Source organism: Mizuhopecten yessoensis, unplaced genomic scaffold (genome assembly GCF_002113885.1).
Source record: "Mizuhopecten yessoensis strain PY_sf001 unplaced genomic scaffold, ASM211388v2 scaffold10439, whole genome shotgun sequence".
Taxonomy (NCBI): Eukaryota; Metazoa; Mollusca; class Bivalvia; order Pectinida; family Pectinidae; genus Mizuhopecten; species Mizuhopecten yessoensis.
The window spans coordinates 484,470-504,457 of NW_018408547.1; positions in this window are offsets into that span (position 1 = coordinate 484,470).

Consider the following 19,988-nt stretch of genomic DNA (forward strand, 5'->3'; position numbering starts at 1 on the left):
CTTGAAGTGATTCATAAATTATTATACGTGGTTATAGGACCTTTGCAACCAGCCAATATCGTTCTCAACTCCCTGGGGACCATACATCCGGTGCTGCCATTTCGGCACTCACAGTTAGCATTCTACAATTATAGCACTGCCCAACCACATACTCATTTATAGCTGAGTAGACTGGAACAAGCGGAGCTAAGTATCTTGCTCAAAGATACAACACAGTGCCGTGCCGTGACTCGAACCTGCAACCCCTCGGTCACGAGCCCAGTGTCCTACCACTAGACTACCGTGCCTCCGGATTGCCAGTAGGTGTTTTTCATTATAGGACACTTATTTCAACCATTTCAATGTTATAAGGTCACCATGCTGGGGTGACAGGACCCTGGGACCAATCACAGTTAGTATGTGTATAAATATTTTTATGACCTGCAAAGAGCATGGTTATTTCTAAGAACAGACAGACAAACAACAAACAACTGATGAATACAGCATCCTTCATTTACAAGCTTTACCTGGTCTGTAGGTGACATGCAAAGGCAATAAAATTAGCTCAAAGATGATTCTCAATCAGTATTAGGTAGCTATGGTACCCATTTTGTAACTCTAAACCAGCATTCAATTCTCAATATTCCAATATTGGAGAAGCAATGGCTGCAATATCCATTCCTTTTGAATAACCAAATGTAAGAAAGCATTATATCGTGAACATATTTTGAACCTAAAGCATACCACTGTACCAGTATCTTCAGAATCCAGATGCTGCAATAGATATAAAGAGGACCATTGCAATTACAAAACAGAAGTGATAAATATACAACATTGATCTCACCAAGTTATACAAATGATACATGGACCTGAGTTGTAAAGCAATTATGTTATTTGTTGTAGTGATGTAAAAATCACACAAAAACAAAAAAAAGTTCATATAATCCAAAAAAGTTTTTTTGAAATCCCTGAGAAATTAATATTAGGAGTGACCAACATATATTATTGATATCATTTATGGCGGGTACATAATTGTCTGACATACGGTATATATCGCTGACAATTTTCGAAAAAAAAAGGATATAGTGGAGGAATGAATGACACGGGGGTAATGAAATAACAATTTCAGATATAGCGACTTAGGACCTTTCCATCCATGAAGAGTGTTTGATTCTAGCATATCTGGATCTGAAGAAGAAGAATGTTGAAATTTCAGCCAATTTTCCCTCTTTGGCCCCTCCCTATAGGCCCTAGGGAAGGGCCAGGTTCTTAATTTTCATACCATAAAAATTCAGTCACATGATAGTCATTCCAACCAACTTTGTTCCCACTGAGAGTAAACAAATATACCCAAAAATGTTATTTCCCAATATAAACAACAGTAAGGCCAAAAACAAGATTACATATGCTTTGGATAACCTGATCATGACCTACCTTAAATTTTCCTGTGGACCGTAGGGAACATTTTATCACCTACTTTGTATCCATGAAGATCATTTTAATTAATAGTCCGGCAAAGATCACATACACTTTCTTCCTGTTATGGTCATGGGATCCTGACCACATTCTTGACAGAATAACAACCATTGAAATGCATAGAAATTCATTTAAATTCTTACATTTGTTATTACCCTGTAAGTATATTGATCCATGAAATTAAAATGAGATTCTCTGGAATGTTGCATGAAAAACTTTTTTTTTTGCTTAAGCCTAAACATTAACCCCTTCTCAAGGAGGAATGAATGATCCAGAGGTAGTAAAATATTCATAAATTTGGAACAGGCCTACAGGACCTTAATTCCATCTATGAAGAGTATTTGATTCTAGCATTTCTGTGCCTGAATAAGAAGACCATTGAAAATTTAGTCAATTTTACCTCTGTTGGGCTCAAACCCCTTGCAGATTAGATCCACATGTAATTCATAAATTTGGCTTGCATTTGACCATGGAACTTTCCTTCAAACAAGAAAATGTCTGTAAGACATAAATGCCCCCCTGCCATGTAAAATTAGTTTCAGTGTTCTATAAAAAGTTACAACCACTTTGATCTTGATACCCTGAAACATGCACACACACAAGGTACTACACTTATTTTCTATATATAGCAACAGTGACCTTGGCCTTGACCTTGGAACCCCGAAACACAACAATGTCCGAAGTATGCTCATATTTGACATTTGCATAAAGTTTGACCAGTTGATGATTTTCTATATATAGCAACAGTGACCTTGGCCTTGACCTTGGAACCCTGCAACACAACAATGTCCGAAGTATACTCATAATTGACCTTTGCATAAAGTTTGACCAAAATCCATGAAGGAATGAAGTTGCTAAGTGTTTACATTGAATCGAGACAGGACGGACATGCAACACTATATGCCCCCCCCCCAATTTATGGAGGGTTGTACCTTATAAAATTAATAAAGTTTGACTAAAATCTGTCAAAGAATGAAGTTGCTAAATCAGGATGGGACGGGATGGGACGGACAGGACGGGTGTTTACATTGAATCGGGACGGGACGGACATGGGCAACACTATATGCCCGCCCCCCCCCCAATTTATGGAGGGTTGTACCTTATAAAATTAATAAAGTTTGACTAAAATCTGTCAAAGAATGAAGTTGCTAAATCAGGATGGGACGGGATGGGACGGACGGGACGGGTGTTTACATTGAATCGGGACGGGACGGACATGGGCAACACTATATGCCCCCCCCCAATTTTATGGCGTCGGCATAAACATAACTGAAGTGGTTACTATGATGGACAAAAGGCATTCACAAGAGGTCAACACCAAGACTTTGAAAACAAAAAAATATCCATTTTCTAGCTTAAGTTCACAAATCATAAATGTAATACTCACTGCCCACCAAGATGTTCGAATGTCCTGTTGTTGTATGCAGTAAAGAACAAATTAACAAGTATATATATATATATTTATATGAAATGTACCAAGTAATGGGAAATGAGTTGTATATAATTAGTAGTTTATGTTTATATATGTTTGTAGTATTAACATAATTTCAAGTTGTACTATTATTTCCACCAGGATTTGAACCTGGGTCTCCCACCAAAGAGTGGCGAGTGTGATGACCACTACACTATAGAAATATATATAGCACAACTAACCTTTTCTTTCAAGATTTATTTCCATTTTTAAAATGTTTTAACCTTTGCATTTATATTTACATTCTCCTTCTGCTTTTCTTATCACATTTGAAATTAATATACCGGTATTATCCAAGTTTATGCCAGGCTCAGAACTACAATTTGCAATGTGTAAAAATTAATTATGATTTTTTTTCATTCCAAGATATATACCAGTAAAATAAAAAGATCCTTAATTTTCCATTAATATTAATTATGATTCTGCAATATAATTGTCAAAAATAAGATTGCACACATATACTGGTACATTCAGGTTATTCATGACAAGTTATCACAGTAAATTCTCCCCAGTTGAATCTCTACATTTACTTGTAGTTGACAGGGGAAAACCCTTAAATTCACATAATTATAAGAACCTTCATACAATATGTTTCAATTTTAGGTATCTCATACATTTAGTTATCAAAATGGTAAACCTTATAAAAATTGAGGGTATAGGTTTAAGGATGTGTAAACACCGGATAAAAAGTGTTGTTGTTATTTACTGGTGTGTATAGGTTTATTATTAACCGAAAGTACTAGTATCCTGAAACTGAGCCCCTGTGTGTTATCCATATGACTATGATACACCTATGTACCAAACTTCAGCTAGATATTTGAATATTGACAGAGTTATGATAAATTGAACTTTTACAATTGGTGGCGTGGTACATGTGTGTACAGAAATCTACAGATCCTGAAGCATCTTCAAACTGTATCTCTAAAATTAATCTAAAATGTAATCGACATCAGAAGATATGTTATTCATATTCATGACTATAACAAACTTTATTGGATGCACAAAACCAATACATCAAAAAGTTAAAAGCTTTTAAGGGTGCGTCAGTTATGAAATTATTTAGATTTGCTCAAGATAAAATTAATGATTTCAACTTCTGAAAACAAACCTGACGTGTTCACAGCTGCAAGATTTTTAAATTACCTCCAATACAATAGTCAAAACCTGCCACACTACATATTATATAATTTTGTAAATTATACACTTAACTTTCACACCTGTGTATATCTCGATGCGTAAGGCTATGAATGCAAATAACATATTAAAGCAGTGCTCGTCATGAAGTTGTTTACAAACTAACAACTCGATTATGTAAACACCTCACAAACGTGATATTTTTTTTAAAAATATTTATCTTGACTGAACTTGATCTCTGAGGAAGTGTTGCATCAATAGTCTTATGTAGGTGTTTGTGACCAGGTATCTCAATGATCTATGATAAGTGTTTGTAACCAGGTATCTCAGTGGTCTATAGTGAGAGTTTGTAACCACAGGGATCTCAGTGGTCTATAGTAAGTTTTTGTGTAAAGGTATCTCAGTGAACTATATTTTTTGTGATCAGGTATCTCAGTTGTCCATAGGTAGTGCGTCTGTTACTGTTCGTGACTAGGTACATGTAACTCAGTGAACTATTACCAGTGATTGTGACCAGGTATCTCAGTGGTTTATAGTATAATTAGAGTGTGTGACCAGATATATCAATGACCTGTAAGTAGAGTTTGTGAGTGACCACGTATCTGAATGGATTATTACGTAGTTGAAAATTGACTAAAACGTTACATGTAATCAGTTAATCAATTTTTCATTTTCATATTTAAGAACTGATTATTTCACACGTTTCGAAAAGTGAAACATATAAAAATTAGTCAAAGTCATGGACCCAGGTCTAGTCCAATTCCTTGGTGGATTGACGAATCATATCTACATGTACATGTAGCTTATTTTTCCAGAACTCGTGAGTTACGTCCCCTTAACACCTTTCGACTCATAGGTCAGACCACGGAATAAGATTGCTATCTAAGTCCGTGCTAGAATTGACCATTTTCAGCCAGTAATTAAACTTGCTTAATTATTCTGTTACCTAATGATTTCATCATAAAGAACAACTAAAAAGACGATTGGCAATTTGACACTCTAAAGTGTTGTTTCTTTTAGACATCTTTTATAATTATTCATATTTTGTAATATTTTATTTTGAGCACACGGCTACTCTCCCATAAAAAAAATCAAAAGGTTGGCAAGTATGCATTTATCATTTATAACCATATACCATTTGTTTACAAAAAAATCAGTGCAATTAACGTCTTTATTAAATACAGATACAATTAAAGGTAGAACAAATATTAGAAATAATAACGTTAATGGTAAAAGACATTGTACATGTAAAGGGGACTTACATATTTCAACAAATTTTATTGGACCAAAAAATTGAACAATTGGATGAGACAAGAGGCTTAGCCTATATAAGTCTTCTCTTAACCGGTATAGATGGACAGAAAGCATACATTTAATACATTGCTCAACAAGACACACTCATATACACTTACAAACATATAGGCTAGAAAATTCAACCAAGTTATAATTATAAGAAAGATAAAGAAACATTATTTGATGACATTTGAAAACTTATAAAACACTTTCTTAGCAAATCATGTATATGTTTGTACACTCCGACCACAGTCCATAACACACATACACACACACCCTCACACACACACATATATATATATATATTATGCATTAAGGAGACTTAATGGAATGCTTGATGTTTGTCATTTTTTGTAAGTTTCGTTGTTTTTAATTAAATAGAAGAGACAAAACTGATTAAATAACTTGTAAAAAGAAACTTTTTTCAACACGTCTAAATACATTTTGTACATCTTAACCCATTACAAACTACCAGCAATTGCCGCCTTATTATATATAAATGAATCTCGAATCCCCATAGCATGTGTGACTGACTTGAAGCAAATCAGACCAGGGGAGGGAGGGAGACGGGGGAGTCATGTTGTGACACAGACACGAACTGACAAAGTAGGCTACGCATACTTACCTTTAACCCACACATGCGCGTACATACATGTATCTCAGGCGGCTCATCAGCATTGTCATTGATAAACAAAGAATCTCTTCGTCTGACCGGTTCTCCTTTGGACTGTAGTGACTAGACTTGCACAGGCCTATCTTTCGTGAAGCTGACAGAGTGACAAACACATTGAAATCAGTAGTCCTTTGAGTCAAACATACTACCTGTCTGTGAAAGGTCAAAACTGGTAAAATTCACTCCATAGCTACTCTAGTCGATCATTTGAGTTGGCCTTTACCCTCCCGTGTCCCTATTTCCCGGCGAAGTAGTCGAGACGGGTGGCACGTGCTGCCGGTCGAGACTACCGGCGATGTTGATCTGTTCCGGTCTTTTCAACCAATCAGAATGTGGCAAATTTTGAAGCCCGCGACTTTCAGACCACAAATATTTTTATTGCTTAATCTGATTCGTCAAAAATGTCGAAAACATAACTTTTTAAACCCATTTTAATAAAGAAACATTTCAAACTATAACGAATACGTTTGCAAAGTTCACGCAAATAAGTTACGATGTGAAACATATTTTCTATTCCCACAGAGATGTTTAAAACGGCGATTTTTTAGCTTCTGATCTATTAATAACCAATCAGAGCGTCGCAAATTTTAAAGTCCGTTCTGCACGATGTAAAGAAAAAAGATCGCATAGTATATTATATTTTCGTTTTGTGTTACTATATATAGATTTTTGCTTGAACTATATATATACCACGCATACGATACAAAAAGAGCTCGCTGTGCTCGCTAATAGGACGTAAGACACAAACAAACCTGAATGAGTACGGCGCATCGTTTTTTCTCCTTTCTGCAGACGACAACAGCTCGTCGTTTTGGTCTGTAAGTGATGTTATTTGACAAATCTCTGTCAGAGAATAGGTATCAGAGTTGTGTAAATCATTGTACAATAGTTATATAATTGAAATTAGCTTAAACAATCAAAAGGAGAATAGTTTTATATGACAAAATATTACTGACCTTGCCTGCATCATAATGTTATCTGCCGGTTTACTTAAAAGTAACTTGCCGTTCGCCTAAAGTTCGGTTAATTTCAACGAATGTTATTCATGATGGTGTATAAATTGGAGCGAACAACAGGCTATGCTTATATCAGTTCTCTCCTGTATGCATATGTATAAATTAACATATAAATATATTATAATTTATAGTGAAATGAAAAAACAATGTAAAAAAGACACAACTTATATCAATGTGCAAGTCAAATGGTAATGAAAGTTACAAGACCAGAGTAATTAGTGAGTTTTAGACATCTTCACTAGATCCTCCCTGGAAGTTCAAAATCCACACAGGGTGGCTCATAGATAGTTAAATATTAGGCTTATATACATCAGGTATTATGAATGGGCTATGTCAATATTGTATGGTATATAAATATTCACATTATAATACGTTAAGAATATAATTACACAACTACTTGTTATTAATTACAAAATGCAAGTCCGTCTTGATTTACGGGGTGAGTATATCATATTCGAACTGTGCTTATAGTAAGTGCTCAATAATAGTAATCACCGTAAGCATGTTTTATGTTCATGTTCACAATATTAGTAAATTATAATATAAGTTGATATAGATAATTCTAGTTATATAAATCAGTGGCGGATCCAGAGGTTTTTTTTGGGCTTCAGGAACCCCCCCACCTGAGAATTTTCTTTAAAAATCATGTATTTTCACCATTTTCCTCNAACCCCCCCCAGATAGGTCTCTGGATCCGCCACTGTAAATCTTTTTGATTTCACGATCTAGGATGTTTTATTGGTTTCATTGTCACATTGGCTACAACCATTTAGTAAAGTATGTAGAGTATAGTGCCAGTGATTATCATTGAATAGAGTAGCCGAGAGTAATTGTCTGTGATTGTAGTATCTGGCACAGTCAAAGAAGTAATGATGAGTTGTTTCTTGTATATAACCACATTAACATGAAGCAGATGGTCATTAAAGAGTGGGTCAAGATTAGGAGAGGATGTTGCTATTGAGGTAAAGTAATCGTTTAGTGTATTAGCTTTATCTATGGGATGTTGGAGAGATATACCGTTATGATCAAGAGGAGGAATGCTAGTTGATTTATGATTAAAATTAGATACAGACTTAGCTTTTTTCCATAAATTAGATGGAGGTAAGGATTTATCACTCAGAGATCTCTGTAGATTTTCAAGATAATCTTTTTTCGTTTTCCTTATGATTTCAATAGTTTCATTTCTAATATTTCTATATTTATTCCAGTGGTATTGTCTATTAGTTAGTTTTGCATAGATATACATTGAATGTTCCCGTCGACGTGGTTCGGTTCTCCTGGGTGCCAATTACCATACAATACGGGCATATGTGTCCCAATCCACACAAATTCGCCCCGCACGGCGTGGTCACTTCCGCCAATCCAGTAATCTGGTCCTTTAAGAACAAAGCTCCTAAGTCATTTAAAGCATTTCTGACAAAATCATGTCAGCAGTATACTGCCATGTCCCGTAAATATAGTGCCCGTTATTGCAGTTTTCTCTTAAACTGCATTTCCCTCCAAGGGAGTAAAACTAGCATCCTAATCGAGAATCGTTCAGCTTGGAGCGAATCGAAGTTGTCGAAGCAAACAAGACTTCGCTTTATACTTATCGAGGAATAGCCCTTGGGGGGGGAATAACGCTCGGGAATAGCCCCCGGACATACGGCTACACGATATAGATCGATTTAACAAAACAATTAAGTCTAGGATTAAATTAACCACGGTTGTTATGGAACAACTGAAAATTCGAATTCAGCTCCTTGTTACTCTGTGTCTAACGACTTGTAAATATAGTAACATATTGATGTTATTCTGTTGAATCAATTAAGAATGGTTTTTTTTCAATTAGACAGTAATCAAATATATTTGAGCATACTTGGTTTTAGATGCTGTTGTTTCTAAATTTTGAGTTTCTCCATATCAGTAAAATTAGGGAGCTTTAACATGAAATAAAATTCATGTTCTACATTCACTGTCAGAAATAGTACCAATTCTGTTACACGTACCTCTTCACTTTGATAATGCCTTGTTTCTGTGTTTAAATAATTTACGACCATTGATTCCGATTTTTGTTAAATGAAAGATTATCATATGACATCAATTTTAGTCAAATTGTGATTTTAAAGAAAAACCCGTATATTAAGCGGTAACCTTCCCAATTCAACGAATAGCATATTATTAGCAGTGCTATTCTTAACACTTATAACCCCTTTTTACAAAACTCAGGCAAGAAACATCATGTGTGTTTTACGTCTCAGATGTGCATTCCTGGCGATCTTACAACACTCTATCACCTATAGCTGTTCGTATGGAAGATTCATTTATATTATTAGCCAGTCAATCTCACAGTCACTCAATTAAATGTTTTTTTCATCCTGCTCTGGGAATTTGACACACTTCCTTGACAGTTTAAAAGCCATTGTAACTTGTGGAAATGTATTACAAAATTGTATATAAAGAGGAATAGTTATCCATGGAAATACAACATAAATGTATTTGCCCACCAACCTACCGTATCATTATATTATCATTTTACCTAATACACACGGTTTGGTTCAGACTCGGCTTAAAGTTTCTCCCTCTCCAGTGCTTCATGATATCCCAAAATTCTGCCTCCTATTTCATAATACTGTTTACAAATATATCTAAAATATCGATATCAGTAAAATATACTTTTAGACATTTGACATGTCTATAAAGATAAAGCTTGTATTCTCTATACTCAATTTGATATAATTAGCTTACAAGTGTGTATAGCTCAAACTCCCCAAAAGTTAAGTTCACTCGTTCACACAGATTTTTATAAAGATTGGTGATATACAAACGTATAGTTTTGGTTGGGCCATTCCATGCGGAAACAACAAGCGTACGGTAGGGTAGCACTGACCTTATTGTGTCAAATGATATGACACTATAGACATGTAAAGAAATATAGTATCGATTTTACCGGTTATATGACCTACCTCCGTAGCCATGGAGATTAACAAGGGAGGTGCGCAGGAAAGCCTCCTCATTGGCGGATTCTATACTCGTCAGGTTGGCATGGAGAAATTGGCACATTGCCTGAAATAATCAACATTCTCTGAAGTTCTAAATGTCGTATGCTGACACATTTACTATAAAATGGTGAACAGGATTTATAAAATTACACTTGTACTAATTGTTTTATACTCACAAATGGCACAATAAGAGAAAAAACAATATGTAATCGATCTAATTATTCGGGGAATGGGATGGAAGGGTTGATTAACGCGCCCATTGGAACAGTGAGGGAGTGGGGGTGGATGGGGTATGGGGTGACGCGGCGATTCGAACATTAGAGCTATGTAACTCTGATGTAAATTGTGAAATTACTGTATGTTGAATATTTGTTTGCCAATTTCTGAAAATGATAAAACAAATCCAATAGAATTGAGCTACTTCAAATATTGTTGAAATATTTGAAATGAAGTATAAATTCGCCAAGAATGACAGAACAACAATCAAACAACAGCCTACTTGAAAATCAAAATGATTGAGAGCGTTACACTATGCAACTATAATATTACGTATTGCAGATTTTGTCGTCTCTGTTGGCCTGCACTGGGAACCTTTTTCCTGGCAAGAATATAGATTTGATTAATAATTTACGAAAAGAAACACATAGCTTGCGGACCTTTTATAAGAAAAATGATAAAGATGAACTAGACGAAGATCTACAACAGTGTTCTAAGTAAATGACAAGAGGCTTGCCTCTTCTTAGTATACTCTCGCTCTAAATAATTGCGCTTTGTGTACAATGTACCTGTACCTGGTCAACTGTAGTGCTCTCTCCGAGTCGAACCAGGATTCAAACTCTGGACTACCGTTCATTATACAATATGTAGCGTAGCTCTGTGCTAACTCGGTATTACTTAGTGATATCCTAAATGGATACACGGGAGGTTAATGAATGTATAAAAACTACATTTAACATCCATAGTTCCCAGTGAGTGTAACCCATGGAGTATCGAGGATGGGTGTACAGAGAACGGCAGTGAGGGTTACCCATGGAGTATCGAGGATGGGGGTACAGAGAACGAGAGTGAGTGTAACCCATGGAGTATCGAGGATGGGGGTACAGAGAACGAGAGTGAGTGTAACCCATGGAGTATCGAGGATGGGAGTACAGAGAACGACAGTGTGGGTAACCAATGGAGTATCGAGGATGGGAGTACAGAGAACGGCAGTGAGAGTAACCCATGGAGTATCGAGAATGGGGGTACAGAGAACGGCAGTGAGAGTAACCCATGGAGTATCGATGATGGGGTACAGAGAACGACAGGGAGGGTAACCCATGGAGTATCGAGGATAGGGGTACAGAGAAACAGTGAGTGTAACCCATGGAGCATCGAGGATGGGAGTACAGAGAACTGCAGTGAGTGTAACCCATGGAGGATCGAGGATGGGGGACAGAGAACGACAGTGAGTGTAACCCATGGAGTATCGAGGATGGGGGTACAGAGAACGACAGTGAGTGTAACCAATGGAGTATCGAGGATGGGAGTACAGAGAACGGCAGTGAGTGTAACCCATGGAGTATCGAGGATGGGGGGACAGAGAACGACAGTGAGTGTAACCAATGGAGTATCGAGGATGGGGGTACAGAGAACGACAGTGAGTGTAACCCATGGAGTATCGAGGATGGGGTACAGAGAACGACAGTGAGCGTAACCCATGGAGTATCGAGGATAGGGGTACAGAGAACGGCAGTGAGGGTAACCAATGGAGTATCGAGGATGGGGGTACAGAGAACGACAGTGAGTGTAACCCCTGGAGTATCGAGGATGGGGATACAGAGAACGACAGTGAGTGTAACCCATGGAGTATCTAGGATAGGGGTACAGAGAAACAGTGAGTGTAACCCATGGAGTATCGAGGATGGGGTACAGATAACGACAGTGAGGGTAACCCATGGGGTACGGGGATGGGGTACAGGGAATGACAGTGAGCGTAACCCCTGGAGTATCGAGGACGGGGTACAGAGAACGACAGTGAGTGTAACCCCTGGAGTATCGAGGATGGGGATACAGAGAACGACAGTGAGTGTAACCCATGGAGTATCTAGGATAGGGGTACAGAGAAACAGTGAGTGTAACCCATGGAGTATCGAGGATGGGGTACAGATAACGACAGTGAGGGTAACCCATGGGGTACGAGGATGGGGTACAGGGAATGACAGTGAGCGTAACCCCTGGAGTATCGAGGACGGGGTACAGAGAACGACAGTGAGGGTAACCCATGGAGTATCGAGGATGGGATACAGAGAACGACAGTGAGCGTAACCCATGGAGTATCGAGGATGGGGGCACTGAGAACAACAGTGAGGGTAATTAACCCAAGGAGTATCGAGGATGGGGTACAGAGAACGACAGTGAGAGTAACCCATGGAGTATCGAGGATGTACATGGTGATCGCGTAAATCGGTACCTACGTTATATACATCACAAACCGCTCCGGTTTAGGCGCTTCGTACGTTTACTGTCTGTTTATACTTAAAATGACAGATGCCGCGAAGTATTGTGCTTTCTATCCCTTATAACTATTACATGATGTCTCGATGACCCCCAATTAACACCGAATCCACATATTTATACGATATTCCGTTCTATATTTGAATAGGTGGCAATATACACGTAACGCGTACATTTGCGAGTTATCTCCCGTGCAATTACCGACATAGTTTTCACTTATATGTGGGTTTTCTTTTTGCTACAGTTATTTATTTATTTGATATCAATTCCTCTTATCGTATGTTTTCGTACACAACTACTTCAACGTTTAAAACTCTGCCATTTATCTGTGTTAAAGATATAAAATGTTGAGCACGTACACTAAACACACTTTCTGTAGAAAGACCTTTACTCATGAACACCTAGGTCATTTCTACGTAGATCCTGAACATGTCCGATATGATTTTAATAAATATCAACTAGTTATTAATTCAAACTTTCCATATTTTTCACATGACTTAGCGAAATAAGAGTTTGCGAGTCGCCAATGGGATTTATGATTTACACGTAACAAATACTAAAATTGTTGCTCACAAATATATACATGTATATATTATCAGCTTTGTAATATAATTTGGATCCGCCACTGTACGTGCTGTACGTGCTAGACTATCTTTGTTATCAGTAGTGTAACGGGTCGACCTCTAGGTGAAATGACCTCTGGCCTATAGTGATATGTACAATGTAGTACTCTCAGATTTTGTTACGATAACAGACAAATAGTTGTATCCATATTTTTTTGGAACGTTTACAGGTTTATCCTGTTGCGTCGAACAATGTTACCGACTGAACGTGTATTCCTTATCATAAGAGTTGTTCTTATTGTAAGGAAAAAAGTCATTATGACGACTTACATTGTATAGGAAGCATCCAATGTGTTTTAGGTCGTCAATGACTCTTTTTCGTTTGTGAGCGTACTGATGTTTGAAAGATGTTTGCGTTGCTACCATAAACGCGGCGTTTAATTGTTTGCAATGGCAATGGTTCTGAACTCTCTGTATTCTACCCGTAATCATTTATTGAATCTATAAAGTCACGTTTGGATTTTCGCGCTCATTTACACACCGCAACAATTTCAATTTTTAAAGTAGTTTACAACACTGATAGGATTGAATCTTACCTGTGCGTCATCCCAGGACAACCATTCCTTATCAGCTATAAAGTAACAGTTGCCCGCATGTGACAGCCATCCTGTTTGACAGCCACTGGCTGCTAGCCCATCTCCTGTGATAATTAACGAGTCAAAGGAAGACAACTTTTTTTAAGAAACCACGACGAGAACCGTATTTAATTTAAATAATTTCGTTTTAATAAAAGCAGAAATTTAGATCGTAAAGTTATTTAGAGATGAAATGTGAATAAACCTGGAAACGTTTTATCAAGAGAAGGAATAAAACAATAAAAGCGAATTTAGTTTCCCTGTGAAAGGCACTTCTTTGTAATGTATTGTCCTTATAATGATATGTACATTTTAAAACATCAAAAAGTTACACTGTACAATACTAGACGCGTATAATTCAGGAGAGTCAGACTTACCAATGAATCGACAGACGAGAAAAACAAAAAGTGCGTACGCTCTTAACATTGTCAAAAGTGTATGCAAGGGCCACGTTGTGTCGGCCTTATGTCACGCCCGTGACAGGAATTTAAAGATAAGAAAAAGTAAGACATAAACATATGTAACAGTTGTACACTGTCATCTTAACGTTAGCCAGATTTTAATTTGGGTGTATTTTTCAATGATATTGTACACTATCAGTAAGATTGTTAAAGAAAGAGCATTTATGTTTATTTGATGTGCTGTTATTGTGCATGCCTGTCTGACAAAAACTGTGACGAACCAATACATAATAGACACGTGACATGTAAACAACCTCAGGGAACATGACCTACCTGGGTTTGACTTACTCGTCTACAAAATTCTCCAATCTGACCGCTAAATACAGTTCAATCCATATCTTGGCAAACAAATGGATTAAATTGCTACTGTATAAAATATGCTCAATGGTATTCACAGGCTATAATGTGATTACATACTTTGAGTTTGAGCACTCTGTCCGCTATATAATTTGTATTGTTGGTACTGCTTGTTTGAATTAGATTATCATCTTTATGAAACACTTTCTCATCTTCAATCAATTTATCAAAGGTCAATCAATGACGGATATTCTATAAAGCAAATTATACATACAGACATAATGTTTTTATAGCAAATGTTGTGTGAGATACAGTGTGCCTAAGGTTTGTCGCTAGTCATGTTCAGATTGATATTATGTAAGGAAAGTGATCGTACCTTCAGTATAATCATTTAACAGACATTTTTAATCATTAAATTCTAACAAGAAATGTCGTATTATTAACTAAGGGATGAATTCAACTATATTGGATAGTATTAGTTATCTCTGGGCTAGGTTTTCTGCAAAGTTATAAGTCTCTTTGTGATTACATGTTGTACATGTAGTTGTAAAACACTGATGTAATTAAGAACAATTACGAGTAATATAGATTAATAGATTACTAGTAGTATAGTTGTAAATAGTCAGCTAGCATTCAACAATTCTAGCACTGCCCAACCACGTACTCATTTACAGATGAGTAGACCGGAACAAGTGGAGTAGCGCATCTTGCTCAAAGATACAACACAGTGCCGTGATGTGACTCGAACCCGCAACCCTTCGGTCACGAGCCCAGCGTCCTACCACTAGACTACCGTGCCTTCTAAATGAAGAGCGTTATGTTTGTTGTATATACCAACACTGACTTGTGATGCAAATGAAGAGAGAAGTGTGAGATGCAGTTGAAGAAAGGAACGTATTATGTATTTAAAAACACATACGTGTGGTGTTATTCAAGGCTGTACTTTGTTGTGTAGTAAAATACAGTAACGTGTGGTGCAGTTGAAGACAGGAATGTGTAATGGAAGTTAACACAGCTTAAGTACTTATTGAAGTAAGTAGTTTGGATGCAAATTGAAGGCAGTAACGTGTGTTCACTTAGGACAGCAATGTGTGATTGTAATTGAGGACGGTAACGTGTAGTGCAGTTGAAGACAGCAATGTGGTGTTCACATGAAGACAGCAATGTGGTCTTCACATAAAGACAGCAATGTGGTGTTCACATGCAGATGGTGTTCACAAGAAGACAGCAATGTGGTGTTCACATGAAGACAGCAATGTGGTGTTCACATGAAGACAGCAATGCGATGTGGAATTGCAGACTGTAGTATATAGTTGCAATTGAAAACAGTAATGGGTGATGCACGTGCAGGTAGTGGCGTGTGCAGCTACTGAAGTCAGTATCCTGTGGTGTATTTGAATAAAGTAGAATGTGGTGGAATTAGACACAGTAACGTGTGGTGCACTTGAAGACAGTACTATGTGGTGCACTTGAAGACAGTAACATGTGGTGCACTTGAAGACAGAACTATGTGGTGCACTTGAAGACAGTAATATGTGGTTTACCTGAAGACAGTACTATGTGGTGCACTTGAAGACAGTTATATGTGGTGCACTTGAAGGCAGTTATATGTGGTGCACTTGAAGACTGAAATATGTGGTGCACTTGAAGACTGTAATATGTGGTGCACTTGAAGACAGTAATATGTGGTGCACTTGAAGACAGTACTATGTGGTGCACTTGAAGACAGTACTATGTGGTGCTGTTGAAGACAATAATATGTGGTGCTGTTGAAGACAATAATATGTGGTGCACTTGAAGACTGTAATATGTGGTGCACTTGAAGACAGTAACATGTGGTGCACTTGAGGACAGTAATATGTAGTGCACTTGAAGACAGTAATATGTGATGCACTTGAAGACAGAAATATGCGGTACACTTGAAGACAGTAATATGTGGTGCACTTGAAGACAGTAATATGTGGTCCACTTGAAGACAGTACTATGTGGTGCACTTGAAGACAGTAATATGGGGTGCACTTGAAGGCAGTACTATGTGGTGCACTTGAAGACAGTACAATGTGGTGCACTTGAAGACAGTTATATGTGGTGCACTTGAAGAAAGTAATATGAGGTGCTGTTGAAGACAATAATATGTGGTGCTGTTGAAGACAATAATATGTGGTGCACTTGAAGACAGTAATATGTGGTGCACTTGAAGACAGTAATATGTGATGCACTTGAAGACAGTAATATGCGGTACACTTGAAGACAGTAATATGTGGTGCACTTGAAGAAAGTAATATGTGGTGCTGCTGAAGACAATAATATGTGGTGCTGTTTAAGACAATAATATGTGGTGCACTTGAAGACAGTAATATGTGATGCACTTGAAGACAGTAATTTGTGTTGCACTTGAAGACAGTACTATGTGGTGCACTTGAAGACAGTAATATGTGGTGCACTTGAAGGCAGTACTATGTGGTGCACTTGAAGACAGTACAATGTGGTGCACTTGAAGACAGTAATATGTGGTGCACTTGAAGAAAGTAATATGTGGTGCTGCTGAAGACAATAATATGTGGTGCTGTTGAAGACAGTAATATGTGGTGCACCTGAAGACAGTAATATGTGGTGCACTTGACGACAGTAATATGTGGTGCACCTGAAGACAGTAATATGTGGTGCACTTGACGACAGTAATATGTGGTGCACCTGAAGACAGTAATATGTGGTGCACTTGACGACAGTAATATGTGGTGCACCTGAAGACAGTAATATGTGGTGCACTGGAAGACAGTAATATGTGGGGCACCTGAAGACAGTAATATGTGGTGCACTTGACGACAGTAATATGTGGTGCACCTGAAGACAGTAATATGTGGTGCACTTGACGACAGTAATATGTGGTGCACCTGAAGACACTAATATGTGGTGCACTTGAAGACAATAATGTTAATATGTGGTGCACTTGAAGACAGAACTATGTGGTGCACTTGAAGACAGTTCTATGTGGTGCACTTTAAGACAGTTATATGTGGTGCACTTGAAGAAAGTAATATGAGGTGCTGTTGAAGACAATAATATGTGGTGTACTTGAAGACAGTAATATGTGGTGCAGTTGAAAACAGTTATATGTGTTGCACTTGAAGACCGTAATATGTGGTGCACTTGAAGACAATAATGTTAATATGTGGTGCACTTGAAGACAGTCCTATGTGGTGCACTTGAAGACAGTAAAATGTGGTGCACTTGAAGACAGTAATTTGGGTTGCACTTGAAGACAGTAGTATGTGGTGCACTTGAAGACAGTACAATGTGGGGCACTTGAAGACAGTAATATGTGGTGCGCTTGAAGACAGTAATATGGGGTGCACCTGAAGACAGTAATATGTGGTGCACTTGACGACAGTAATATGTGGTGCACCTGAAGACAGTAATATGTGGTGCACTTGAAGACAGAACTATGTGGTGCACTTGAAGACAGTACTATGTGGTGCACTTGAAGACAGTAATATGTGGTGCATTTGAAGACAGTTATATGTGGTGCACTTGAAGACAGTTATATGTGGTGCACTTGAAGACAGTAATATGTGGTCCACTTGAAGACAGTACTATGTGGTGCACTTGAAGACAGTACTATGTTGTGCACTTGAAGACAGTAATATGTAGTGCACTTGAAGACAGTACTATGTGGTGCACTTGAAGACAGTAATATGTGTTGCACTTGAAGACAGTAATATGTGGTTCACTTGAAGACAGTAATATGTGGTCCACTTGAAGACAGTACTATGTGGTGCACTTGAAGACAGTACTTTGTGGTGCTCTTGAAGACAGTAATATGTGGTGCACTTGAAGACGGTTCTATGTGGTGCACTTTAAGACAGTTATATGTGGTGCACTTGAAGACAGTTATATGTGGTGCACTTGAAGACAGTACTATGTGGTGTACTTGAAGACAGTAATATGTGGTGCATTTGAAGACAGTTATATGTGGTGCACTTGAAGACAGTAATATGTGGTCCACTTGAAGACAGTACTATGTGGTGCACTTGAAGACAGTAATATGTGGTGCACTTGAAGACAGTAATTTGTGTTGCACTTGAAGACAGTACTTTGTGGTGCACTTGAATACAGTACTATATGGTGCACTTGAAGACAGTAATATGTGGTGCATTTGAAAAAAGTTATATGTGTTGCACTTGAAGACAGTAATATGTGGTGCACTTGAAGACAGTTCTATGTGGTGCACTTTAAGACAGTTATATGTGGTGCACTTGAAGACAGTACTATGTGGTGTACTTGAAGACAGTAATATGTGGTGCATTTGAAGATAGTAATATGTGGTGCACTTGAAGACAGTAATATGTGGTGCACTTGAAGATAGTAATACGTGGTGCATTTGAAAACGGTTATATGTGTTGCACTTGAAGACAGAAATATGTGGTGCACTAGTAATATGTGGTGCATCTGAAAACAGTTATATGCGTTGCACTTGAAGACAGTTATATGTGGTGCTCTTGAAGACAGTAATATTTGGTGCATTTGAAGACAGTTATATGTGGTGCACTTGAAGACAGTAATATGTGGTGCACTTGAAGACAGTAATATGTGGTGAACTTGAAGACAGTAATATGTGATTCACTTGAACGTAATGGTGTTTGTTGCCTTAGAAGACAGGATCCTGTGTTGCTCTTGAACATTGTGGAAAGTTTATGTATAACGAAACAATTTAAGTTCTTCTTGCAGGAAATCGATGTTGAATGCTACCACATGTAAGGTGCGAAAGTATCGTTTTTGAATTGTCACATTTACATAATATCTATTTATGTTGTACCGTGTGCTTTATTTAATAAAACTAAATTTAATGTACCTTTGATATCCCTATAAAATCCTTCTTCATTGTTTGATCAAATTCCATAGTTGTTAAAGGATTTATTTAAGGATTAACTTTATATTTAGTTTAGGTTATCGGGTGATAACTCCAGTGGAACTCGGGTAAATTAATCATAATTGGCTTCGCCGATTATTCAAATTAACCGAGTTCCATTGTAGTTATCACACGATAACCAAAACTAAATAAATAGATAATCTTTATATTTAAAGTTTTATCAAGGTTTTTCTTAAAACGCGTTATTTTAACCGGAACATATTCCGCGGAAGGATTACAAATTTTCCATTCAAGCCCGATGTGTGACACGGTTACGCTTCTCGCCACGCTTCTTTTGAAGTTAATGGAGCATCTTGTGAACGATAAGTTTATCATCACACCGGACTGAATCGGAGACAAAACCGACGCATTTGAGATGTGTGGGGGCCCTGTCGATGTCGGAATTACTTTGTGAGGGACACGTGATTGTGCTAGATTTCAAGTTCAAGTTCTTTATTACTTGAAGTCGGTTGACTTATCAGTCATAACATATATACAAAACAATACAGAGACAACATACAATATGATACACACACACATACACACCCGCACACACACACACACACACACACACACACACACACACACACACACACACACACACACA